Here is a 25,555-nt window from a genome sequence, read left to right as displayed (position 1 = left end):
CTATAGAACGGGAGATCCAGGATATGTTACAGATGGGTGTAATCCGCCCCTCTGAAAGTGCATGGGCATCTCCAGTGGTTCTAGTTCCCAAACCAGATGGGGAAATACGTTTTTGCGTGGACTACCATAAGCTAAATGCTGTAACTCGCCCAGACAACTATCCAATGCCACGCACAGATGAACTATTAGAGAAACTGGGACGGGCCCAGTTCATCTCTACCTTGGACTTAACCAAGGGGTACTGGCAGGTACCGCTAGATGAATCTGCCAAGGAAAGGTCAGCCTTCATCACACATCTCGGGCTGTATGAATTTAATGTACTCCCTTTCGGGCTGCGAAATGCACCCGCCACTTTCCAAAGACTTGTAGATGGTCTCCTAGCGGGATTAGGAGAATATGCAGTCGCCTACCTTGATGATGTGGCCATATTTTCAGATCCCTGGGCAGACCACTTGGAACATCTACAAAAAGTCCTTGAGCGCATAAAGGAGGCAGGACTAACTGTTAAGGCTAAGAAGTGTCAAATAGGCCTGAACAGAGTGACTTACCTTGGACACCAGGTGGGTCAAGGAACTATCAGCCCCCTACAGGCCAAAGTGCATGCCATTCAAAAGTGGCCTGTCCCAAAGTCAAAGAAACAGGTTCAATCCTTCTTAGGCTTGGCCGGTTATTACAGATGATTTGTACCGCACTACAGCCAAATCGCCGCCCCACTGACAGACCTAACCAAAAAGAAACAGCCAAATGCTGTTCAGTGGACCGAAAAGTGTCAGAAGGCCTTTAACAAGCTTAAAGCAACACTCATGTCTAACCCTGTACTAAGGGCCCCAGACTTTGACAAACCGTTCCTAGTAACCACAGATGCATCCGAGCGTGGTGTGGGAGCAGTTTTAATGCAGAAAGGACCTGATCAAGAATTCCACCCTGTAGTGTTTCTCAGCAAAAAACTGTCTGAGAGGGAAAGTCACTGAAAAAGAATGTTACGCCATTGTCTACGCTCTGGAAAAGCTACGCCCATATGTTTGGGGACGGCATTTCCACCTGCAAACCGACCATGCTGCACTGAAGTGGCTTCACACCGTCAAGGAAACTAACAAAAAACTTCTTCGGTGGAGTTTAGCTCTCCAAGATTTTGATTTCGACATCCAACACATCTCAGGAGCTTCTAACAAAGTGGCTGATGCACTCTCCTGTGAAAGTTTCCCAGAATCAACTGGTTAAAATCGTCCTTGAGATGTGGAAAATATTGTTAGTCTTTATGTACTTGGTAGTATATTTAGAGATGCATGTGTCTTATTAACTCTGTTTTTCCTAGAGCTCCAGGAAGAAATCCCAGCCAGTGTTTCACCCTAGCTGAGATTTGGGGGGCGTGCCATAAATATAAAGGGAAGGGTAAACCCCTTTGAAATCCCTCCTGGCCAGGGGAAAGCTCCTCTCACCTGTAAAGGGTTAAGAAGCTAAAGGTAACCTCGCTGGCACCTGACCAAAATGACCAATGAGGAGACAAGATACTTTCAGAAGCTGGGAGGAGGGAGAGAAACAAAAGGGTCTGTGTGTCTGTCTGTATGCTGTTTTCTGCCGGAGATAGACCAGGAATGGAGTCTTAGAACTTTTAGTAAGTAATCTAGCTAGGCATGTGTTAGATTATGATTTCTTTAAATGGCTGAGAAAAGAATTGTGCTGAATAGAATAACTATTTCTGTCTGTGTATCTTTTTTGTAACTTAAGGTTTTGCCTAGAGGGGTTCTCTATGTTTTTGAATCTAATTACCCTGTAAGATATCTACCATCCTGATTTTACAGGGGGGATTTCTTTATTTCTATTTACTTCTATTTTTATTAAAAGTCTTCTTGTAAGAAACTGAATGCTTTTTCATTGTTCTCAGATCCAAGGGTTTGGGACTGTGGTCACCTATGCAAATTGGTGAGGCTTTTTATCCAACATTTCCCAGGAAAGGGGGGGTGCAAGTGTTGGGAGGATTGTTCATTGTTCTTAAGATCCAAGGGTCTGGGTCTGTAGTCACCTAGGCAAATTGGTGAGGCTTTTTACCAAACCTTGTCCAGGAAGTGGGGTACAAGGTTTTGGGAAGTATTTTGGGGGGGAACGACGTGTCCAAACAGCTCTTCCCCAGTAACCAGTATTAGTTTGGTGGTGGTAGCGGCCAATCCAAGGACGACGGGTGGAATACCTTGGGGAAGTTTTGACCTAAGCTGGTAAAGATAAGCTTAGGAGGTTTTTCATGCAGGTCCCCACATCTGTACCCTAGAGTTCAGAGTGGGGGAGGAACCTTGACATGCATGTTGAGAGATTATGGTATAATTCAAGGCAAAAGGTGCAGCCTTACCTTAGGATCAACGTAGCCTTTGTCAAGACAGTATTTTAACTGTTTAAAGTTAAAACCACTTTTGTTACTGAATATTTGGACAAGATTAAAAGAAACAAGCCAACAGTGTTTTTTGGAAGCTGGTGAGAAATTAAATTCTAACACTTCTGCAGAAAAAACACAGTTTCTAGATTTTTTCCATTATATCTGCATTTTTTCCCTGCCAATCCTTACGTTTCATGAAATGTATGATTTCACTGAATAATTAACTTAATTGCCATGTCTATACATGTGAATTTTAGACTTAAATGGTATTAAAATAGTTAGATATAATTTACTTTATTACAACAGTTGAATATTTCAGAAGCTCTTACAATCATGCATTCACACCAAGTCAGAAGAGCAAACCTCTAATCTTAAAATTGATTCTCAATGTCCAGTTTTGCCTCCAGCATTGTACATCAAACTCTGGGGATCCCATGATCTCTCACAATATGCCATCTTCTCCTGGTGAAAGATGGGACACATTTTTCCAAACTGTACAATAAAAGCTATGTACATGTAGTGGACTAGTCATTATTTTACAAACTCTTCCACCCAGTGATTAGTGAGCAGAAAGGTATCTCTGGAATACTTGAGTAGTTGGTATTTGTCATCAGTCCCTGTTACAAGTCAGTAGAATTTCAACAGTTTTCAAATAGCGATGGTGGTCGTACCACACGTAGCTTCTTGCAATCCAATGAACAAATAGAAAAGTACAAACTGTGAAACTCCTGTTTGTAAAAACTAAACAGAATGGAGGAGACCCAACTTTGCTGTGCTGAATATAAGAATCTCTCTACAAACATTAGTTTTATTATGTAATATTCAGCATTCTTCCACTTGTGGAAGATCAAATTGTTTTTCTTTGGACCAATCAGCCATGTTATTATCAGCAAACCTGGTGAGAATCTTCCTTAGTTGCATTCCTTAATTCAGTCAATTTATTTTCTGATACAGGGAAGCTGGATGAATACATGAACTTTTACTCTGTCACAAAGTATATATTTGCACCCTGCACTCTGCATGCTATAAATCCAATAATCATTTTGGAGTGACATTCAAACCTGTTGTAACAGTCCCTCAGCTCTGTTTTCTATACAACTGACTGATCTCTTTTTAATCCAGTTTAGTAACTAACATTTTCTCTCCACATATGTGGATGTCAGGAGACCCTCAAAACTGAGCCCTGCACATTGCTTGAATTTCTTCCACGCCTCAAGAGGATTCACACTTTTAGTTCATTTTGGGCAACTGGACTTTAGCAAGTTCTATAATCCAAAACATATAATTTTTTTCTTAGGTTACTTCTGACTCCATGTAATGTTTTATACCATGTTTTGTTGGCCTGGGTATAGCCCGTAGCAGTTGCGCCTATTGACTGTGCTTAGAGAGTCAGAATTGAACGAGCTTTGTTGGCAATATGCTCAGCACTTGAAAGAAAATCTTATAATACTTACCGTTAGTTGAGATTATGTACTGGTAAATATAACTTGCAACACTATCTGTAATTCTGCCCTCTGGTATCCACTAACAAAGTTACACTGTTGGCACTAATTTAAAGTATGCAAATGAAGGTGTGATAGTAGCACTGGCAGCCATAGCCATGCTAGCTTTTATCTAGCTAGCACGGGTAATGCTAGTAGTGAAGCGTTGATGGCATAGACTTCAGCACAGTCCGGCAACCTGAGCACATACCCAGGGTCCTCGGCAGGCTTGTCCTCCAGCACATAGCTTGAGTACAAGCCTGTGCTGCCACACCTTCACTACCATTGTTACCCATGCTAGCTCGATTAAAGCTAACGTATATGCCAACCTGGTGCCAATCATACCTTAACTTGCAGTGAAGACATAGTCATGCATTGAATCACAATGTTTGCAGTACTACACAACTAAACACAAACAACCTCCCGCCCCCCCCCCCAAAAAAACCCTGTTTTCAGATAACAGTGCAAACCTCCCATGTACTTTTGAAAAAAGCATGATTTTTACATATCATCATCTGTGTGGGTAAGAAAGCATCATTCACAGAAAATTTCTGATGTGATGCATATTAGCTGAGAACAGTGGACCTGTACACATTGCCATTTAGATCAATGGCAAAACCAATTTGATTTTGAAGAGATCAGGACGGGATCTTTTAAAAATAGTAGAGTTTTAATGTATCTTTGGGAGCTAAACTTCTTCTCTCCATCCACTATTTGAACAGGTTTGGTGTTAATTTTGGAAGCACTTGTCCCTTCAGACCTATCACTAGCATTTTTACAATCTGATTAAATTTAAAATGCTCCATGGTTGGCAATGAATATAATATACATGATTATGTGGGAGTAGAATAGTCTGACAATCAAGATATTACAACAAAGCATGGGTTTCTGGATTAAATGGGAGGATTAAGTTGGGAGACAAGGAATTATAACATTCTTCACCACTAAACAGGAGCCTGGAATTTTATCTAAGGAAAGTGGAACTAATGATTTACAGTGTCTGCAAATGAGTAGGTAGAGAAAACCTTGAAGTCATCTTTTTAGTTTACTGTAAGTGGTTGCAAGCTTCTGTAGGTTATGCAATATATTTTCTTTGTATAAAAAAAAAATCATTCCGACTCTTCTCTGAAAGGCAATGCTTAAATGTTTCTCCTTCTGTTTCTAAGCAGACCTGTAAATAAATGAAAACAGATACATGCCCACAGGCAAATGATTCTAGTTCAGCATGTTTGTATTATTCATTCTGAACTGCTTAAGTGATCCAGACAGAATAGTGCACCTTCTACATATATCAGGGAATAATCCTATCATTTTTTAAAAGGCAGCTATTGTGAAAGAAGATTATTACAATAAGCATGCACTCATATTTTTAATGCTTTAATTTTTCTGTGAACAACAATTACAGGGTAAAATCCTGAGAAATGTGCAAAACCAATTGCAATGTACAGTTACCATCATTGCACCTGGATGCATACTGTAACTACCCACAAAACACCCAACTGGTATGCCTCACTACCATTTATATAGATATTTAGGGCAACTGCATGTGTAAACAAGGCATAGAGTTGCCCACATATGTCTCAAAAAGCTGGTCCTTACTGACCAGAGATAACAAATGTTGACAAATTTATGACTAGAATACTGGATCCTGAGTTCAGGGTGTTTCATAATACAGTAATTTATGAGGCCAGCCTGAACTAGGAAATCCCTTGACATGTGAAAAGTAAAAGTAACAAAAAGTTATTCTAATATTTTATGCATATGCAAAAGGCTTTTGTTCAACATTTCAGTTGATTCTGCTCTTAGTTTATCTGAACTAGTTGACAACCCTTTTCTAATTATGAGACAAACATCTAGGTGCACAAGATGCAAGGTCCACAAGATTAGTATTTATATCCGTAATTAGCAGGCTGTCAAATCCAATTTTGGGGGAAAATGCTACTCCCATGAAATTCCCTATAGTATCCCAGTACTTTGGCATATCTATTATCATTAGAGTAAATCTCTGTTTTATATGATAGGCTCTGACCTTTAGAGTAGATTTGCTCTAATAGGAAATCTATGATAGATTTTACATGTGGCAGGTGTCTAGTATTGGGCCTATATTCTTTTTGAGTCAAGATGGACATAGTAAGGCTATGAAAAACCTTGATATGCTACTAGAGGGAGCTGAGCCACACAAAATTAGTGCTTTCTACAATATGATGTTCTAAGAAAAGGGGTGGCCAACCTGAGCCGGAGAAGGAGTCAGAATTTACCAATGTACATTGCCAAAGAGCCACAGTAATACATCAGCAGCCCCACATCAGCTCCACCCCCACCCCCTCCCACTCACTGGCAGCCCCGCTGATCAGTGCCTCCCCCTCCCTCCCCATCAGCTGTTTCGTGGTGTGCAGGAGGCTCGGAGGGAGGGAGGGGGAGGAGCGAGGGCATAGCAGGCTCAGGGGAGAGGGCGGGAAGAGGTGTAGGGGGGCAGGGCCTGTGGCAGAACCAGGGGTTGAGCAGTGAGTACCCACTGGCACATTGGAAAGTTGGCGCCTGTAGCTCCAGCCCCAGCCCTGGAGTCGGTGCCTATACAAGGAGCCGCATATTAACTTCTGAAGAGCCGCATGTGGCTCCAGAGCCACAGGTTGGCCACCCCTGTTCTAAGGTGTCCAATAGCACTCTGATTGGAGTGGCTTGTTGGGGGTGAAATCAAACCATGCAAGGCCCCCTGTGCTACTGAACCCCTGTGGTACTAGTCCAGCACAATGGGGAAAGGTAAAGTAGCCTTGAAGGAGTCCTGCCTTTCTGTATTTATTTTCATACTAAGGGCTCCAGGCTGACTCTGAATAAAGTGGCACAGAGTAGAGCACTAGGGAAGGGCTAAGGAAGTCTGTAACTTTACACAGATCTAGGGTCTGGTTACTCATACGTATCATAGGTGTGCATGTGGCAGGCAGGCAGGCAGGCAAGGGCCTGGACTGGTAGACTCAAAAGTTAAGGGGCTATTTAATTGTGCTGCTGACATATGGGCTTGGGCTGCAGCCTGAGCTCTGAATCCCTCCCAACTCGCAGGTTCCTATAACCTGGGCTCCAGCCTGAGCTTGAATGTCTGTACCACAATTAAACAGACCTTTAGTCCAAACCCTGTGAGCCTGAGTCAGCTGGCACAGGCCAGCCATGGGTTTTTAATTGCATATAGCCATACCCAAAGGGCTGTGCTGACCTGCATGCAGGTTTTGGAGATGAATTCCATCACTCAATCCCAGTGGAGTCTTCTACATCCCCCCCCAAAACCCCCAAACAGCAAACTATCTACTTAAGTTTTGTTTGGAGGAAAAGGTGAAATTCATTGTAAGAGCATAAGATGGTCACAAGCTGTTGCTCCTTTGAACTTTTGTCTCAATTAGACTTGTTTCTTCAGTTCTCAGACACAAGAGAGTGTAACTTCTTGAGGAATAAGTAAACAAGGAGGAGGAGAAAACGAATTAATGGATAAAAATTCTGGACCCAATTCTGTTACACCGAGGCCCTTTTATGCCACTCTGGCAGACCAAAGAGGCCTTAAAGGGGCAGAAGCAGCTATCCCAGAGTAGTTCTTGAGCCATGGGCCTCCCTGACTGGCTAAATAGCTGTAAGGGTTCCATGCCAATCTTGCTCACAGCCTCTAATTTAGGGGACCTGTAGAGAGTGGACAAAGTCTGAGGAGGGAGATAAGACTTGGAGCACACGCTGCTAAAGTTCTTTGCTTCTGAGAGCCTATACAGAAATGGGAGCAGCACAGTACACATTAGAAAAGCCCTGACTTTCCTTGATAGGTCCCCAGCTGCATCAGAATAAAGGAGAACTAAAGGTGATTTCAAACCACTTTTCCTCTTCTTGTTCCTGTGCCAAGAGCAGGGTCCTCTGCTCTCAGAGTATTTTCAGTACTAAATATCCAAGGGACAAGCAAAACTATATATATATGAATGTTTTTCTAAACTTTCCATGAGTTATCAGTGGGTCATTAGGTTATTACAACCACCCACTAATAATGCTGGCTGCAAGTGCGTATGCAATGGGCCAAGAAAACTACTGTCTTCAACTTTTTCTCAGACTATGTTTACAGAGATTTTGCTTTGCTTTGGCAGGTTGTGTTCACTGACTGAACTGAACAAACCAATTTTAAAGAAACAGTTTTATCTGAAACATCTACAGGCATTTTGGTAAAATGAAAGCATATTGAATGTAGGTTGCATTTAAATTCACACAATTGTTTTGGTTAGGAATACTTCCATAAGAAAGTGACTGTCACAAAACTATCTGGGAGGCATCCAACTGGAAACTAAATATCAGCATAATTTAGTCCCTTTGGAAAACTACAAATGTGATCTTCTAGTTCTAGCTTTCTGCAGTGCTATAGCAACCTTACTTTGTTGTACTGATGTGAAAAGACAAAGATTGAATTCAGTTCAGAAAGCCTAGATTCACATGAATGTACAGGACTACTGTAGTATAGGAGACATTGTAAGAAAGTGATAAAAGACCATGGACTGAAAGTACCATTTCACTCCAAATCAAGCTCAAACCACCGGTTCTGTTCAAAGGACACCTGGCCACCTTCATAGATAGAATGGTAATCAAATTACTTTTGTTTGACAACTTCTGAAGTAGAAATAATTCAAAAAAGTCATGCACACAAGAATGTTTTCTCCTTTTGAAACCTTTGTAGAAAATTAAAGGGGGTTGTAGCCTGAGATTTTAGGGGAGCGAGAAGGTTTAGGGGATTAATAAGAGAATATGCAGCCTTTGCCTCTTGGGCAGTTTTTCCAAACTCAGCTTGCAGGAGGGTCAAGAGTGACCAAGTCAATATACTTGGCACAGAGTGCTAGACATTACTCTATGTGAAAGGAGTTGGTGGAATCAGTTTCCTAGGAGACATATGCCAATGACAAAACACACCATCATAATCAGTAGTAATTAGAAACACCCCTTTTGGCGGGGCTTAATTTGTAATGAAAGAGGTGCTGGCATTCAAGCAATTTTTTTTACATCCATAACTGATGCAACAAGCCCAGAGGTGCCAGGGCTATGAACTGGCCCATGCCTAGAGGGGCAGCCCTAGCACAAATTAAACACTGATTGTTGGCAGTCAGATACAAGAGGAGACAGACAAGGCTAAGGAGTTGGAACTATTCTCGCCCTGTGAGGAAGTCCCTCCAGGTCAGACTGACTAGAGACACTCTGCAGGAGTAGTGCAAGGATATCTGTACTGAAGTTCCCCGTGCTGAATTCAGGACTGGATTAACACATCACTGGGCCCTAGGCAAATATACACTTCTGGGCCCCTACCTTCCAATCAGAACAAAAAAACATGGAAAACAGGAAAAATACATGTCAATGATGTTCCCTCCCATACATGCCACTGCAGTAAATTCCCATCACAGCCTGTTTACTTACTGCTTTTCGAAAAGCAGTTTCTGTACCCAGAGCCCTTCTGTCTCCTTAGCTCTGTTGGGAATGGCAAAACTGTTAGTGCCCACTCCTTCACTGCTGCAGATTTGCATGTGAATTGACAGAACTATATTCAAGTGAGTGGCATTATGACCCTCTGCCAGGTCACACCACCACTCACTCAAGTGAGTGAAGTTCTTCCACTTTGGGCACAAATCGGTGTCAGAAAAAAAAACAACCCACCACAAACCCAAAACCATTTGGGGCCCTCCCCCCACAAGCCTGGCCCCTAGACATGTGCCTACTTTGCCTATGCATTAGTTCAGTCCTGGCAGTATCTATTTTATGAATAAATAAAGTTTTCAGGACTGTCCATTCAGCACTTCAGTCAAACACTAGGGTCATTCAGAACAATTCACCCTTTCCAAATAAATACTACAAAACAGCAAGCTTGACTTCAAAAACTGATTCTACAGTACTAGACACTCCAAGCACTTACAAGGAGGGAACAGTGAATCTTTTCATAGAATCATAGAAAATTAGGGTTGGAAGGGACCTCAGGAGGTCATCTAGTCCAACCCCCTGCTTAAAGCAGGACCAACCCCCAAATAAATCATCCCAGCCAGGGCTTTGTCAAGCTGGGCCTTAAAAACCTCTAAGGATGGAGATTCCACAACCTCCCTAGGTAACCCATTCCAGTGTTTCACCACCCTCCTAGTGAAAATGCTTTTCCTAGTATCCAACCTAAACCTCCCCCACTGCAACTTGAGACCATTACTCCTTGTTCTGTCATCTGGTACCACTGAGAACAGTCTAGATCCATCCTCTCTGGAACCCCCCTTCAGGTAGTTGAAGGCTGCTATCAAATCCCCCCTCGCTCTTTTCTTCTGCAGACTAAATAAGCCCAGTTCCCTCAGCCTCTCCTCGTAAGTCATGTGCCCCAGCCCCCTAATCATTTCATTGCCCTCCATTGGACTCTGTCCAATTTGTCTACATCCTTTCGGGGGGAGGGGGGGAAGAGGGGAGCCCAAAACTGGATGCAACTGGCCAGATGTGGCCTCACCAGTGTTGAATAGTGGGGAATAATCACTTTCCTCGATCTGCTGGCAATGCTCCTACTAATGCAGCCCAATATGCCGTTATCCTTCTTGGCAACAAGGGCACACTGCTGACTCATATCCAGCTTCTCATCCACTGTAATCCCCAGGTCCTTTTCTGCAGAACTGCTGCTTAGCCAGTTGGTCCCCAGCCTGTAGCAGTGGATGGGATTCTTCCGTCCTAAGTGCAGGATTTTGCACTTGTCCTTGTTGGACCTCATCAGATGTCTTTTGGTCCAATCCTCCAATTTGACTAGGTGACCTTGGACCCTATCCCCACCCTCCAGCATATCTACCTCTCCCTCCCAGCTTAGTGTCATCTGCGAACTTGCTGAATGTGCAATCCATCCCATCATCCAGATCATTAATGAAGATGTTGAACACAACTGGCCCCAGGACTGACCCCTGGGGCACTCTGCTTGATACCAGCTGCCAACTAGATATCGAGCCGTTGATCACTACCTGTTGAGCCTGATGATCTGACCAGCTTTCTATCCACCTTATAGTCCATTCATCCAATCCATACTTTTTTAACTTGCTGGCAAGAATACTATGGGAGACAGTATCAAAAACTTTGCTAAAGTCAAGATATATCATGTCCACCACTTTCCCCATAGCCACAGAGCCAGTTATCTAATCATAGAAGGCAATCAGATTAATCAGGCATGACTTGCCCTTGGTGAATCCACACTGACTGTTCCTGATCACCTTCCTCTCCTCCAAGTGCTTCAAAATGGATTCCTTGAGGACCTGCTCCATGATTTTTCCAGGGACTGAGGTGAGGCTTACTTTTCCAAGCTTACTAAACAATATTTTTAAAATGAGAAGAGATTTTTTTAAATGTTTGTCTTTTTTTTAAAAGCGGATTTGTTTTTTTATTCCGTATCCTACTCTAGACCTAAGCATTTTAGATTTAAGACAATTTTTAAATGGATTTTTTTAAAAACATTTTTATCAAAACCACTCCTACTATTTCCTTTTGTTAAAAGGTCTGTGAAATATCACGATGTCCAGAACTGCAGAGGAATGCATCTGGGTTCTACTCCAACTAGCACAGGAGGAACATACTAAAGTAACTTTCCTGAACTTAAGCAAAGATAATTACTATGGTCTGCAAATGTTCAGAAGAGATTAAATCATTACTATGTTGAAAAAAACCACCCTCTTTTCTTCACTTTTTGGCTATAATTTGTAGCTCTTTTCAAAGGTACGTGTGGAATTGTATCACTTTCTAACACGAGAATGGAGGGGATTTAGTAGTTTTCAAGTAAGAACAAAACCTATCTGAACTTTTGGCTAATTAAACTAGGACACTGCATGTTCTTAGAATCTGCTTCCAAGAAGCCACATATGTCAAGGGAATTAACTGGATATTTGTGTATAAAGCATACAAAATAGGTGTTCAGGATATTGCAACTGAACACAGAGATTTGAAGGGCCTAGCCTCAGATACTTTTAAAATTCAAAAATTGATTATTAAAGTGGCACTTAATAACAAAGTCTTACATAAAAAGAATCTTCATTTTCTCAGATTTGTTTCTGCATTTGCAGCAAAGCTACAATACTCTTGTTAATTTATGGTTAAAATATTTTTCTCTGAAGTAAGGCTTTGTCACACAGCACTCTGAAGTCATTAAATGTTGCTTTGGTTACTGCAAAAGAAAAATAATCTTGCTTCCAAACACAATTTAGGGCAGTCAGATACTTATGCTGTCAACAAACAGTTATTTTCATAGTTTAAGCTAATTCCTTTGACAATCACTAAAAATAGGTTCTGATTTATGCAGAGTATTACGTGGTATGAAAGCAATAAACAAAAACTAGATACAAAATTTTAAAAGCATATGCATTTTGATGCCGTAAGAAAGAAAAAATGGGACCAGAGAACTATAAAAGGACTTGATAGATATTTTCTTCACAGTCAGTAACTAAAATCAAAGGTAAACACAAAAAGCAGACTTATTCACTAACTCTTTGAAGCTATGCACTTTAGGGGCAGCATAGCATTATTATTTTTTAAAATGCAACACTAAATTTTGCCTTGTCAAAAGAGCTGCAATAGTTGCCTGGTATATTTTTCCTCAAACATTCCATGGTTGTATAAACATGGGCTTTAAAACTGGATACACAGAAACTGAAGCAGAAGCTTAGGGAATAGTTGTTCTATATTTCCATAAGGACAGTTAGATTTAAGTTATGACCCAATGTGAAGTCATAGATTCGACAAGACATTGAAATTGGTACATGTACCAGAGCATCGAGCCCTTATTACACTTCAGCCTTAGCACTACTGAAAGACTCTCACAATCCTTTGCAGAACTGTTTGGCAAAAAACACGGATTTTTAAATATCCTCTGACATAAAGGAAGTCACCTGTTTCTTATTAAGACAGAAAACATGGTAATTTAAGCCCTGTTAATGTACTATTTAATTCAATGGGAGCTTGGCTACTGACTTCAGAAGGAGAAGCAGCAAGTTCTTAAATGCATACACATATAGCTCAGCCAGGAAGTAATGCCCTGAATCTTTCAAGTTGTGGGTTTATCTCCCTTGAAATTTAGTTAGCTTGCCAGAAAGGAGACCCTAGCACACTGGAAAAGTTTCTACACATGAAGCTATTTATAGCAGTGTGATAACATTTTCCAAACCTATGATTTTAGTATTTACTCTATTATTCTCACAAGTATGATTCATATTGGTAGAGCAAAAGGATTTAAAAAAAACATTTGCGTGTATGTCAAATTTTTACCAATACCTTAGTTTTTTCTAGCATATAATTTCAAGATCACAGAATTGTTTTTTCTTGGAGGTTAATTGAGGTTTTGACATGTAAAATACATCCTGATGACTAAAAATCCATTCACAGCTTTGGGGTAATCTTATCTCAATTTGAGAACAATGGAGTTATTTACTAAAGGACTTGAGCCAATGTAGGCACGTTAGGAGCTTCATTTGTAGTCATTACAAGATTATACTGGTTGCATAAAGCTGTTTTTTAAAATAAGGGTTAACATTGGCTTGCTTCAGCAAGATTGGTTCTCTGGCAGAAAACAGAGAGACTTGTTTGGAAAAGGATTTTACATACATGCTCTCCCCTGATCAGAACTGGCAGAGCAAATCTAAAATTTAAAGCCTGCCACATCAAAGGCTATGAAGCCTTATCCCTTCAGTTTTATTTTTTTAGAACTTCCTCTGTGCCCTTTGGCTGTGCTTGATGAAGTCACGCAGTACACCACAGGTCCATACCAGTACTTACAGACCCTATGCCGTATACAAGCAAGACCTCTACGAAGCATGATTTTTTTTTTATTTTTTAAAACCTAGTCCCCATGCTAATTTTGGAAAATATGTCTCATTTAATTTCAAGTTTCAAATAGGCTGAATTTGTACATGCATGAATTCAGCTTGACAAGTTTGAAAAAAGCAGCAAGATGCCTAAGGGATGAAGGTTGTAGAATTTTGACCTATGTCAATAGGTCAATAACTCACTTCCTGCTTTTCACTCTGGCTGCAGAAAAATGGCTGTCAGTAACCTCCCCATCCAAATTCCGCTACCTAGTATCAGCAAGTGAGAATTAACAGGTTTCAGAGTAACAGCCGTGTTAGTCTGTATTCGCAAAAAGAAAAGGAGTACTTGTGGCACCTTAGAGACTAACCAATTTATTTGAGCATGAGCTTTCGTGAGCTACAGCTCACTTCATCAGATGCATGCCGTGGAAACTGCAGCAGACTTTATATATACACAGAGAATATGAAAAAATACCTCCTCCCACCCCATTGTCCAGCTGGTAATAGCTTATCTAAAGTGATCATCAGGTGGGCCATTTCCAGCACAAATCCAGGTTTTCTCACCCTCCACCCCCCCACACAAATTCACTCTCCTGCTGGTGATAGTGATTCCTGATGGTGAATTTGTGTGGGGGGGTGGAGGGTGAGAAAACCTGGATTTGTGCTGGAAATGGCCCACCTGATGATCACTTTAGATAAGCTATTACCAGCTGGACAATGGGGTGGGAGGAGGTATTTTTTCATATTCTCTGTGTATATATAAAGTCTGCTGCAGTTTCCACGGCATGCATCTGATGAAGTGAGCTGTAGCTCACGAAAGCTCATGCTCAAATAAATTGGTTAGTCTCTAAGGTGCCACAAGTACTCCTTTTCTTTTTGAGAATTAACAGTTCAATTTCCCCCCGTGTTGCTGATGAGAATTTCAGGGAAGACTGTTGGTGGCAGTTTCTCTAGACAACTGGAGCTGAATTCAAATAATTATTTTTCATGATGAAGATTGGGATTAGGCATCTCATGAAACCAGGCCTTGAGGTAGCATGGAACAGTCTGTGTCCTGATCATTTTTTAGAATGCATCTTGGAAGAACACAGACTCTCAAAATTATCCTACAGTTTCATAATGACTGTCTTCCTTACAGAGTTTACAGCAGGAAGCCTTAAATTAAGTGTTACAGCTCTACTGTAAGAGGAGTCTGTGATGAGACATTAGCTAGTTAGAACTAGAACAGTTGCCTTTAAATGCTTGGTTAGGATGTCTGATCAAAAATGGTTCTCATATCTACGTGCAATCATTTTACTGTGAGATAAATGTGTTATTGTAGTAGTATATTCATACCTTTCTCTGCTGCTCCCGTCCTCTAGTGCAGTGGCTCTCAACCTTTCCAGACTACTATACCCCTTTCGGGAGTCTGATTTATCTTGTGCACCCCCAAGTTTCACCTCACTTAAAAAACTACTTGCTTTCAAATACAAATAAAATACAAATACAAATATAAATAAAAATAAAAAATGGCACAGCACACTAATCCTGAAAAATTGCTTACTTTCCCATTTTTACTATATAATTATAAAAGAAATTGACTGAATACAAATATTGTACTTATATTTCAGTGTATAATATATAAAGAAATATAAGCAAGTCATTGTCTGTATGAAATTTTAGTTTGTACTGACTTTGCTAGTGCTTTTTCTGTAGTCTGCTGTAGAACTAGGAAAATATTTAGAGGAGTTGATGTACCCGCAGGGGTACATGTACCCCTGGTTGAGAACCACTGGTCTAGTGTATCCACCCCTGCTTAAGTGATTCATTCTTACCTCTTCAGAAGATTTTTAAAACACTCCATTTTCTGTTAATAATATTCAACAGACTTTATTCCATAAAGGTTATTTAATATGCAAATACCTTGTATCTTGATAGGTGTTATGGTAAGGCTAGAATTGCATGAACAAAACCTTTGATCAGATACTTCCTGGGCAAGTGTTGGCAATAAAAATCTACAGAAGAGAAGCCTTCTCAGCCCTCCATCCCTATGCAATGTTCTTAGCTTCCTCTGTGTTGGGATCTGTTGCTACATATTGTCATGGAGATCTCCCACTATGAATGAGGTAATTAAACAGAATGGATTCCTCAACATTTTAACATTCTTGCTTATAAAAGCATGGATAAGAAGCATCACCACTTCCAGAGTTAAAGCAAAGTACTCTTCTAAATTAACAGTAGCTGGATTATTTTTCTTATTAAAATACAGGAATCATTAGGTTTAAGGATTTAAACATAGTGTGAAACAACACTCTGGGGCATCAGGTCACATTTTTATTTAATTAATCAATGACAATGTGTGTTTGTAACACAAATGGTTCACTGTTTGCCACTGTTACCAAGAACAGAAGTTGAAAAGAGAATGATTCAGGCTTGATTGAAGCACAAAATTGATTCAGCATGTCCTTCAATATGCTGTGCAAAACAATATATGCATCACTAGCCACTGACAGTCCAAACAAAAATAAAGCCCTTCACAGCTGGCTACAATGAATTTTACCATTCTGTGCATTTGTCTCAGAATACACACTATGGGAAACATTTTTATACCCAGCTTTTATACCCAGTTATCTCATGTCAATTTCAAGCCATTTTCGAAATACTATGAGTGTCACTTTCAAAAATATTTCCAACTTTTTGGTAAATTTTCAAAACACTTTCAAAACACTAACTTAAACAGAACAAACAAACAAAAATATAAAAACCAAACAAACCAAAACAACCCAACACTACCTCCTCTTCTGATTTTTCCAACTTTCCAGAAAACCTGTATCTTTGGCATATAGTATTTCAGTAAGATTGGTTTAGCTGTGGTGTATATGAAATGCTGCTTGAAAATAGGGGGTATAATGGGAAACTAGTTTCAACCTTAAATGCTGCTTATACTGCTATTGTGGCTCCACATGATATATACATTACTGATAGATTATATTATACATATAATATATATATATATAAAATCTTGTGATTTAGTGATATAAAACCTTGTAGTCCTTCTTTGTTATTATTATTATTATTTGCTTCTAGTGCCTTTATTCTGTCAGTACATGAATGCCAACTGAGAAATGATTTGGTGAGACCAAGAAACTGGTATTCAGAGTTAGGACTCCTGGGTCCTATTGCTAGCTCTGACGCTGAAGCAACTGTGTGATCTTTGATGAAGTCAGCCTCTTTGAATCCATGTTGTTATCTATTGAAAGGATATATTACTACACTTACCGACTTCACAGGAATGTTGTGAGGTTTTATGTTTTGAAAGTGATCTGAGATCCCTGGATAAATGTGCTATTGGCCCAGTCCTGCTGTCAATGGAGTCAAAGCCTTCATTGATTTCAATGGGAGCAGGATTAGGCCTTTTAAGTACTATTTTATGGCATGCACAGCTAGGGAAACTGATGCCAAAGTGAAATATTTGAATTTATTAAATTGAGCATTTTATACTATAAATGACCTGGAAAGTTTGTTGTATTGACGCCTATTTGTGGGCATACAATTATAATGGTATACTAAGGTTATTGTTCTATATCTGCAACATTCACTTGTAATCACAGAGGTTGATCTGGCTAAGTGTTGCTCAAGACAAGTATTCACATTATAACAAGGTCTGCAAATGTCACTGAGGGTATGTCTACACTGCAAAATGACTCGGGCTAATGGGGCTTGAGCTAAGGGGCTGTTTAACTGTGGTGTAGACGTTTGGGCTCAGGCAGTAGCCTGAGCTCTAGGACCCTGCGAGGTGGGAGGGTCCCAGAGCTAGGGCTGCCTCACAAGCCTGATCATCTACACAGCAACTAAACAGCCCCTTAGAAGGAGCCCCTGGAGCCCAAGTCAGCTGGCACAGGCCAGTCAGGGGTATCTAATTGCTGTGCAGACATAACTCCCTACAGTGTCTGAAATGGGAAAGTAAAGATGATTGTGGAGAAGGAAAACAGTCAACCATGCTACTGTGTATCTCCATTTATTATGGATAGCACTGTTTATCCTGAATCAGTTAAAAATTGAAGAGTTTAGTTCCCAAATGAGCACAATAAAAGTAAATATACTATACTTACTGCCCTCAACTCAAATTCCTAAACAAAGTTACCTTTGGGAAGAGGCAGCCAGCACATCCCTGCTGCCCACGCCCTTTCCCGCAGCTCCCATTGCCCGGGATGGTGAACCACAGCCACTGGAAGCTGAGGGTGGCCGTGTCTGCGGATGGGCCGTATAAACAAACTGCCTCGTGACCCGCCAGTGGATTACCCTGATGGGTCCCATGCGGGTCCGTGGGCTGCAGGTTGCCCACCACTGCAGTAGACCCTGAACAGGTGCAGGCATCTTCCCATGCAAATCCTATTGCAGAATCAGGATCTTATACAGTAACTGTCACTGATGAGCAGGTAGACTGTTACTGGCCATAAAAGAAAGTTGCACCAGCTTCATTTTGCTTTCTTGTCCATCCTCCTTCAGCTAGAGGAAATGTGTTGGGCCTATAGCTGCCACCAGTCAGCAGGAAAAGAATGTTAATTATTTTTCTCATTGTTCCCCACTGTTCTAATACAAAAGGAAGAACAAAATGATTCTTAGATTAAGAAAATGGATACAGATTTGAATGCAATAAAAAGTTACAAAGGGAGCCACGTAACGCATTTATTGAGAAGTTCACGTGACAGACACAGATGTGTTACCTCCTGAGTGCTGTCTGCTGTTAATCTTTGCCAAGCACAGTGCACACATCTGATTATAAACCAGTCTTTCCTTTCAGGCTCCTGGCCAGACAGAATAAACAAAAGATAATTAAGAGAAGCTAAAGAAAGTAATCTGTTGAGAACAGTGTCAGAATGCCAATGATTATTTGATAGCTCAGTGCAGGATCAGGATAATAATCAGCAAAGCTGGTTTTGCAATCCTTCCTAAATTCTTTACTTATATGGTAGCAAAGCACATCAGAACAAAGTTTTATGCAATGCTGTAGCCATGTTGGTTCCAGAGTATTACAGAGACAAGTGGGTGAGGTAATATCTTTTACTGGTTCAATAAAAGATATTCCTTCACTCACCTTGTCTCAAAACAAAGTTTTAACATATTAATTAAAGCCAACGCGGTTTCATTGACAAGTTATCTTCAGCCCACTATTTGCATAATAGCTGCCCATTGGTTATACCAGTCATATGAAATAGCTGGTTTGTTCGCAATCAGAGTATGACTCCTGTTTTGCTTCCAATGACATCACAATTATTGGGGCATATTTGTGGTGGTGCATAAGGAATTAGCTCCAGTCCTGCACACAATACTGCGTGGGTAAACACGTGCACTTATCCAAATTCTATTGACTTGAGTGGGGCTCTGTGAGGGACAATGGGACACGCATCTTGAAAGATCAGCAACTTCTGTTGCTGACAATAAAATGATCTCTTTTAAGATTAGGAATTGCAAAGCCACTAACACAAAGGAGGAGGCATTTGATGGACCAAGTCCTTAACCCTGGCAATGTTAGTTTAAAATCTTTTTTCCATTTTAATAGGGATGAACTTCATGGTCACTTAACAGTGACTGATTGTGTTTGAAAACATATTTCCATTAATTGTTAGATTTTTAAAAGCATTTTCTTAGTGGTTTGTGCCAGAAATATGACACACTTTGAAATTAGTTCCAACCATATGTCATTTCCTTTCAGGGTCAATTGTTATTTTATTTATTTATTTATTTAGAATTTCCATCAGTGCATCTGTTTGTTTTAATTTCTCTACATCAGTGTTTCCCAAACTTGGGATGCTGCTTGTTCAGGGAAAGCCCCTGGCGGGCCCGGCCAGTTTGTTTACCTGCCACGTCCACAGGTTCGGCCGATCACGGCTCCCACTGGGGCCCGTACTTTTACATCATGCTGTACATCATGACTTTTTAATGTATTAATGTCAAATCACAATATGATGGCGATAGTTCTTAAAATAGCTCTGTTAGTGGTTTAGCAATTCCTAATATAAATCCCATGCCCTGGGAATTTAAAAATTTGTGTTTGTTTTACACATCTTGAGTAACACCCAAACATTTGATTTCCATAAAATGGAAAATTGAAAGCTGTGGCTGGACTGTAAGCCAGAAATTATGAGCAAGAGGAGGTGTTCCTTAAGGACCTACAACACTATTTCATTTAAAATGGAAAATAAACTGCCACTATTTCTTGGACTCTATTATGAAAGTTTCAGGGTCCCACAAGAAAGTGAATTCTTGCACCATTAACAGCACCATTAACACAAAACAGTCCTGATGCTATATGCAATTATTGTATTTAGACTTCCTGAGAGGAACATAACCAATGGCTTGTTGAAGGGCTTTTATACACAAATGAAAGTCTCAACTCTGGCTGGTTCTTCTGCTAAGATGCAACAATGAAATGAAATGAATTCCCTTCACTGCAATTTAATGCTATGTATATATGTGCCTCACTGATATGGAAAATAAGTAGAGCTAATTATCAACACAATTTCTCCAGACTTTCCTTTCCTCCAAATGGTTGTCCATTGCTCAAGAGATTCATCTGTTTGAAAAAATTCCAGTAAGGCAGAACAGAGAAGCAAAAGAGCTACCTCATAATCCACTTATTTTAAAATATTTTTCAAATTAAGACTGTTAGAAGACAACTATTTTTTAACAAACATCTTTTAAAAAGGCAGATAGGAAGGAACAATTTCTAGTAATTTGACTTTCTGACTTGCTCATAAGCCAAAAGAGCTATTTTTCTCGCAGTAAGATTAAAACAAAAGTATTTGTTTTTCCTAGATTCTCACTACTATAGTTGGTATTTCTTCCATTTTTGGTCTTCAAGAAATATGTCAACAGCTACAACACATCAGAATAAACTGCCACCTGGAGCTTGATTTGGCTTTGTTGACGTGAACAATCATGGGAGTTGAGCACTGAAATTGACATGAAATCAAACAGTATAGGGTAAAGTTAATCAAACCCACATTACACTTTTTTTAAATTAAACAAAGGTCACTTCGTTCAAGATATCATTTTCTGCAAACTGATTTGTACAATTCTGTAAGACTGATGTTAATTAAAGCACACCACAAGATTGAAAACAGATGTAACTGAAAATGTTAAACAAATTTTAATGGCATTCAGCCCATTTTCTTAAGCTCATTTTCAATTGCTGCTATCATCCTTTGCACTTAAATTAATGAGTTGTTACAATGGGATGATTTACATCAGTTGTATGAAACTCACAAAGGGATAGCCACTCAATACAATATACAAACCGGGACTCTCAATTGTAGAGTGCAACAAACCAAAGGGGATCTTGAATATACTGTCAGGCATTTGTAAACAGTCTTTTCCTTTTCTTCTTCTTGTTAACTTTCTTTTCCTTGCACTAAAGTTTTCAAGCTGTATTTTACTGGTAGCTTTGCACCACCAAAGCAACAGTAAATATAAAAAGTGCTAATCATGAGCAAGAAACCACGCAAGAAAACATTTAGAATTAAATAACTGTGTTATGTGATCTCATTCTGGACATCATCGTTTTTCAGTTGGTATGAGGCAGACCTGATAGCACACGTTTCCTCCTCCCTTCCTTACTCTCTCTGGTGCCTGAACCTCCAACAAGTAGTTTTAATTATTGCTCCAAGGATTAGCCAATAAACACTGGGTCTGTGACCGTGTCCATTCAAATAATTATCATAAACAAAGCTTATGTGAGGTCCAGAGAAAATAGTTTAAAAAACAAAAACAAAAAAACACCTTACCGTAGAAGGGTTCTTTGTGGTGTGTCTATAGGTTTTTTTTTTTTTTTTTTTGTCTCTCTCAGTTAACTCTCAGTTAACTAATGTATCCACTTCCAGTTTCATTTCCTGGGATTTTAGTGTTCATGAGGGAAGGTTCAAAGTAACTCCTTCAAAAAACAAAACAAAACCAAAACCAAAACCCCCCCAAGGAGCTCCACTGCCTATTTTTTGCAGGTTTTACTCTCTCACGTATTGCAAAACTCCAAAACAAAATGTATTGAAAAAACTGTGTCTTGCAGAAATGTTTTTGGTTTTGCTAAGAATGTAGGCCAATGATGTCATTTAATATAGCGGGAATTGTTAAGATATTGTGGTACTGAAAGTACTTAATGTAAAGGGTAGAAATAGGATCCAGTAAGCTCAGAGTTATGTAGGGGAAAGAAAGTGAGGCTGTTTTTGTTCTCTTAATATATCATTTAAAAAAATGCATTTAGAACTCAATATAAGAAATCTCCCATACTACTATTTCAGAGTGTATGATTTTTTTCCAAGATTTACCCACATAAATCCTCCTTGCATCAGTGTGTTGCAGAAAACAGCTTGGGGTAAGTGAACAAGTAACTTCAAAACAAACCCCATTTAAATATTTGATTTATTTTGGTTTTTCTGAGCTCCAGAATGATGGATAGACACTTTTTTCTTTAAAAAAATAACATGGGAACCAGGCCCGCAGGTCTAGTGCATTCTTCTTTTTTTAAATAAACGTACTTACTACTGCCCTCATCCTGCTTGGTGCTGAATGTCTCTTGCAAGGTACTAAGTGCCCTCATATCTCAATGGAAGTTGGCCCTGCAGGATTAGCTTTATTAAGCAAGTTTTCCCAAATTCACTTTCTGCTAGCACAGGTGCAGCTTTTTTCCTACCCATTAATTGTCAAGCAGTGTGCTTGTGAAACCTCTGAACAGCTGAGAGCAGTCTAATACTGTTAGCAGTTAATATGAATGTGTGTGTAGATTATTGTTGTCTGTGAAGAGATGGAAATCAGTTTAGAGAAGGAAAATCAGAGCTGTAACCAAATCCCAACTTCAACTCCATGATTTAAGTATGTATTCCAAATCAGCTAAGAGCACATGAATGAGCATATGAGGCTTGCTCTTGACAAGAGGCTGGCTGCAGATTCAAGAATGAATGACAATAGAGGAAGAGAATAAACTGTATGAGTCTCAGAACAAAAGTTGGAAGCACAGGGGATGGAGGGTGGTATGGAAAAGGCAATAATGAGTAAATGCAGAGAGAGGTGGAATGGCGTGAGGAGGAAAGCATTAAGTAGATGAAGGAAGAGTGGAGCTCAGAATTTTCACTGGGAATGAATCAAAGAGATTATAAATGTATTTAAAATAATTGAAAGAAAAAGAAAGGCAGGGCTGGGGCAAGGTAAAATGGCCACAGACATCTGTATTTATATTCTGTATTAGACATATTAATGTAATAATCACAATAATAATCATAATTACAAGTATAAGAACAAATTAGTTATAAGTATTACTACTCAATAATGTGTCTAATATTTTACTCCCCCCCTCTGCCCCCCAAACCCCCTCTCTAAAACAACAACCAGAAACACAAACAAGTTACCAGCCAGAGGGAACTGAGTGAATAGAATTTTACAAGCCTGCTCTATGTACATAGATGGATTGGATAAGAACTTAGTCACAGCACGAAATATAGAAGTTATCCCTATCCCGGAGAATAACCAGAGAAAACTATATGGGTCACATGAAAAAACTAAAATATCTCCATACTTTAAAATTGCATAATTATAAAGAAGTTTGGCAAAAAGGCATATTATTTTCATTAAATTCAACTACTGCATTAGTTGCCTCTGTGTCCTCCTGGCACCTCCTCTCTCCCAGTAAGCTCTTATAAATAAATAATACAATGCTTTGAAAAGGTCTTTGATAAATATAATGGGTAATTATAATACAAGACTCCAAAAATGCTTTTGTAACATGTTCCAGAACTCTCCTATAATACTGTGTATTTCATTCTTTATAAGTATATTTATTAATTTAATTGCAAAAGAAAAGCTGAGGAAATGTAAAATAGACAGACAACTGTATTTCTGTACTGTATGAGAACTACAACAGAGATGTGTGAAGTATTAAAAATCCATCAATAGATGAAATTTAACTAATCCCAGCAAAATCTAAGCAAGGAAAACACAACATGGCCCACCCTGTGTTGCTTGAACAAGGATGTAAAGAGTAGTGTAAGCAATGAGAGAAGTTATTTTTTAAAGAAATGTAAGCAATGCATAAGAGCAGGGAGGGTGGCTAGGAAAATGTCTAAAAAAGCCAGAACAGAAACAAAGGAAAAATCTGAAGAGAAAAATTGTGAATGCTGGTTTTGGAGTCTATTTCTACTAAAAAGATAAAGTTTCCTTAAATAAATTCCTAGCAGACAAACAAGGAGCTCCAATGTTACAGTGATGGGTAGGTATGAAAACCAAATTAGAGAAAGAGGCAAGAGAGATATTGGTAAAAGAATTTGCTCCAGGAAAAGTGATAGTGGACAACTGGAGAAGGAATAAAGGAACAGATTTCTTGAATGGATGCTGTATCAAGGTTTATTTATTGTGTTCTTGATCATAGAGGAGCTAATATACCTAATGCTCAGCATTATGCTTGTCTGCTTTTTTTCGCTATGCAGGCAATAAAGTGTGACCTAATGGATACAGCGCTGGCCTGGGATGCAGGAAACCTGGGTTCTGTTCCTAGTCATTATGCAAGGCACTGCATTTAGCCATATGGAGTGGAAACCTATCAACTTCATGAAAAAACTCGTACAGATACAGACAGACATCATCTTCCGTTCCAAATGCAAACAGATGGACATCGTACCAAGAGGACTGAAGGTAAAAAATCCATTACAATCTACATACCACACAGACTATCCCGACAGCTTGTGCCACATGCTCTCAAAGAAACTGCGGAACCACCTGATCAACATCCTCTACAGCAAACAGAGAAAGATTAAGAATGAGCTCTCAAAACTGGATACTCTCATAAAAAAACAACCTTCCACACAAACTTCCTTGTGGCTGGACTTTACAAAAACTAGACAAGCCATTTACAACACACACTTTGCTTCTCTACAAAAGAAAAAGGACACTAAACTATCTAAACTACTACATGCCATAAGAGGCCACAGCAATGGTTCCCATAACCCACCCAGCAATATTGTCAATCTATCCAACTACACTCTTAGCCCAGCAGAAGAATCTGTCCTATCTCGGGGCCTCTCCTTCTGCCCCTCCACCCCCATGAACATGATACAGTTCTGTGGTGACCCAGAATCCTATTTTCGACGTCTCCGACTCAAGGAATATTTCCAACACACCTCTGAACAACATACTAATCCACAGAGACCTTCCTACGAACACTACAAAAGGAAGGATTCTAGGTGGTCTCCTCCTGAAGGTCGAAACAACAGACTGGACTTCTACATAGAGTGCTTCCGCCGACGTGCTTGGGCTGAAATTATGGAAAAGTAGCATCACTTGCCCCATAACCTCAGCCGTGCAGAACACAATGCCATCCACAGCCTCAGAAACAACTCTGACATTATAATCAAAAAGGCTGACAAAGGAGGTGCTGTCGTCATCATGAATAGGTCGGAATATGAACAAGAGGCTGCTAGGCAGCTCTCCAACACCACTTTCTACAAGCCATTACCCTCTGATCCCACTGAGAGTTACCAAAAGAAACTACAGCACTTGCTCAAGAAACTCCCTGAAAAAGCACAAGAACAAATCCGCACAGACACATCTCTGGAACCCTGACCTGGAGCATTCTATCTGCTACCCAAGATCCATAAACCTCGAAATCCTGGACGCCCCATCATCTCAGGCATTGGCACCCTGACAGCAGGACTGTCTGGCTATGTAGACTCCCTCCTCAGGCCGTACGCTACCAGCACTCCCAGCTATCTTCGAGACACCACTGACTTCCTGAGGAAACTACAATCCGTCGGTGATCTTCCTGAAAACACCATCCTGGCCACTATGGATGTAGAAGCCTTCTACATCAACATTCCACACAAAGATGGACTACAAGCCGTCAGGAACAGTATCCCCGATAATGTCACGGCAAAGCTGGTGGC

At 39.9% G+C, this 25,555-nt stretch overlaps 1 protein-coding gene across 2 annotated transcripts in view; it reads right to left on the bottom strand.

Annotated features, from left to right (window-relative positions):
* PALLD (palladin, cytoskeletal associated protein) overlaps positions 1 to 25,555 on the bottom strand; it is a 347,129-nt gene that overhangs the window by 139,583 nt on the left and 181,991 nt on the right. The window lies entirely within an intron of this gene.

This window comes from Lepidochelys kempii, chromosome 4 (assembly GCF_965140265.1).
Source record: "Lepidochelys kempii isolate rLepKem1 chromosome 4, rLepKem1.hap2, whole genome shotgun sequence".
In the NCBI taxonomy this organism is placed as follows: domain Eukaryota; kingdom Metazoa; phylum Chordata; order Testudines; family Cheloniidae; genus Lepidochelys; species Lepidochelys kempii.
Note: the sequence above shows the minus strand (reverse complement) of the source record. Positions and strands in the feature narration are given on the sequence as shown.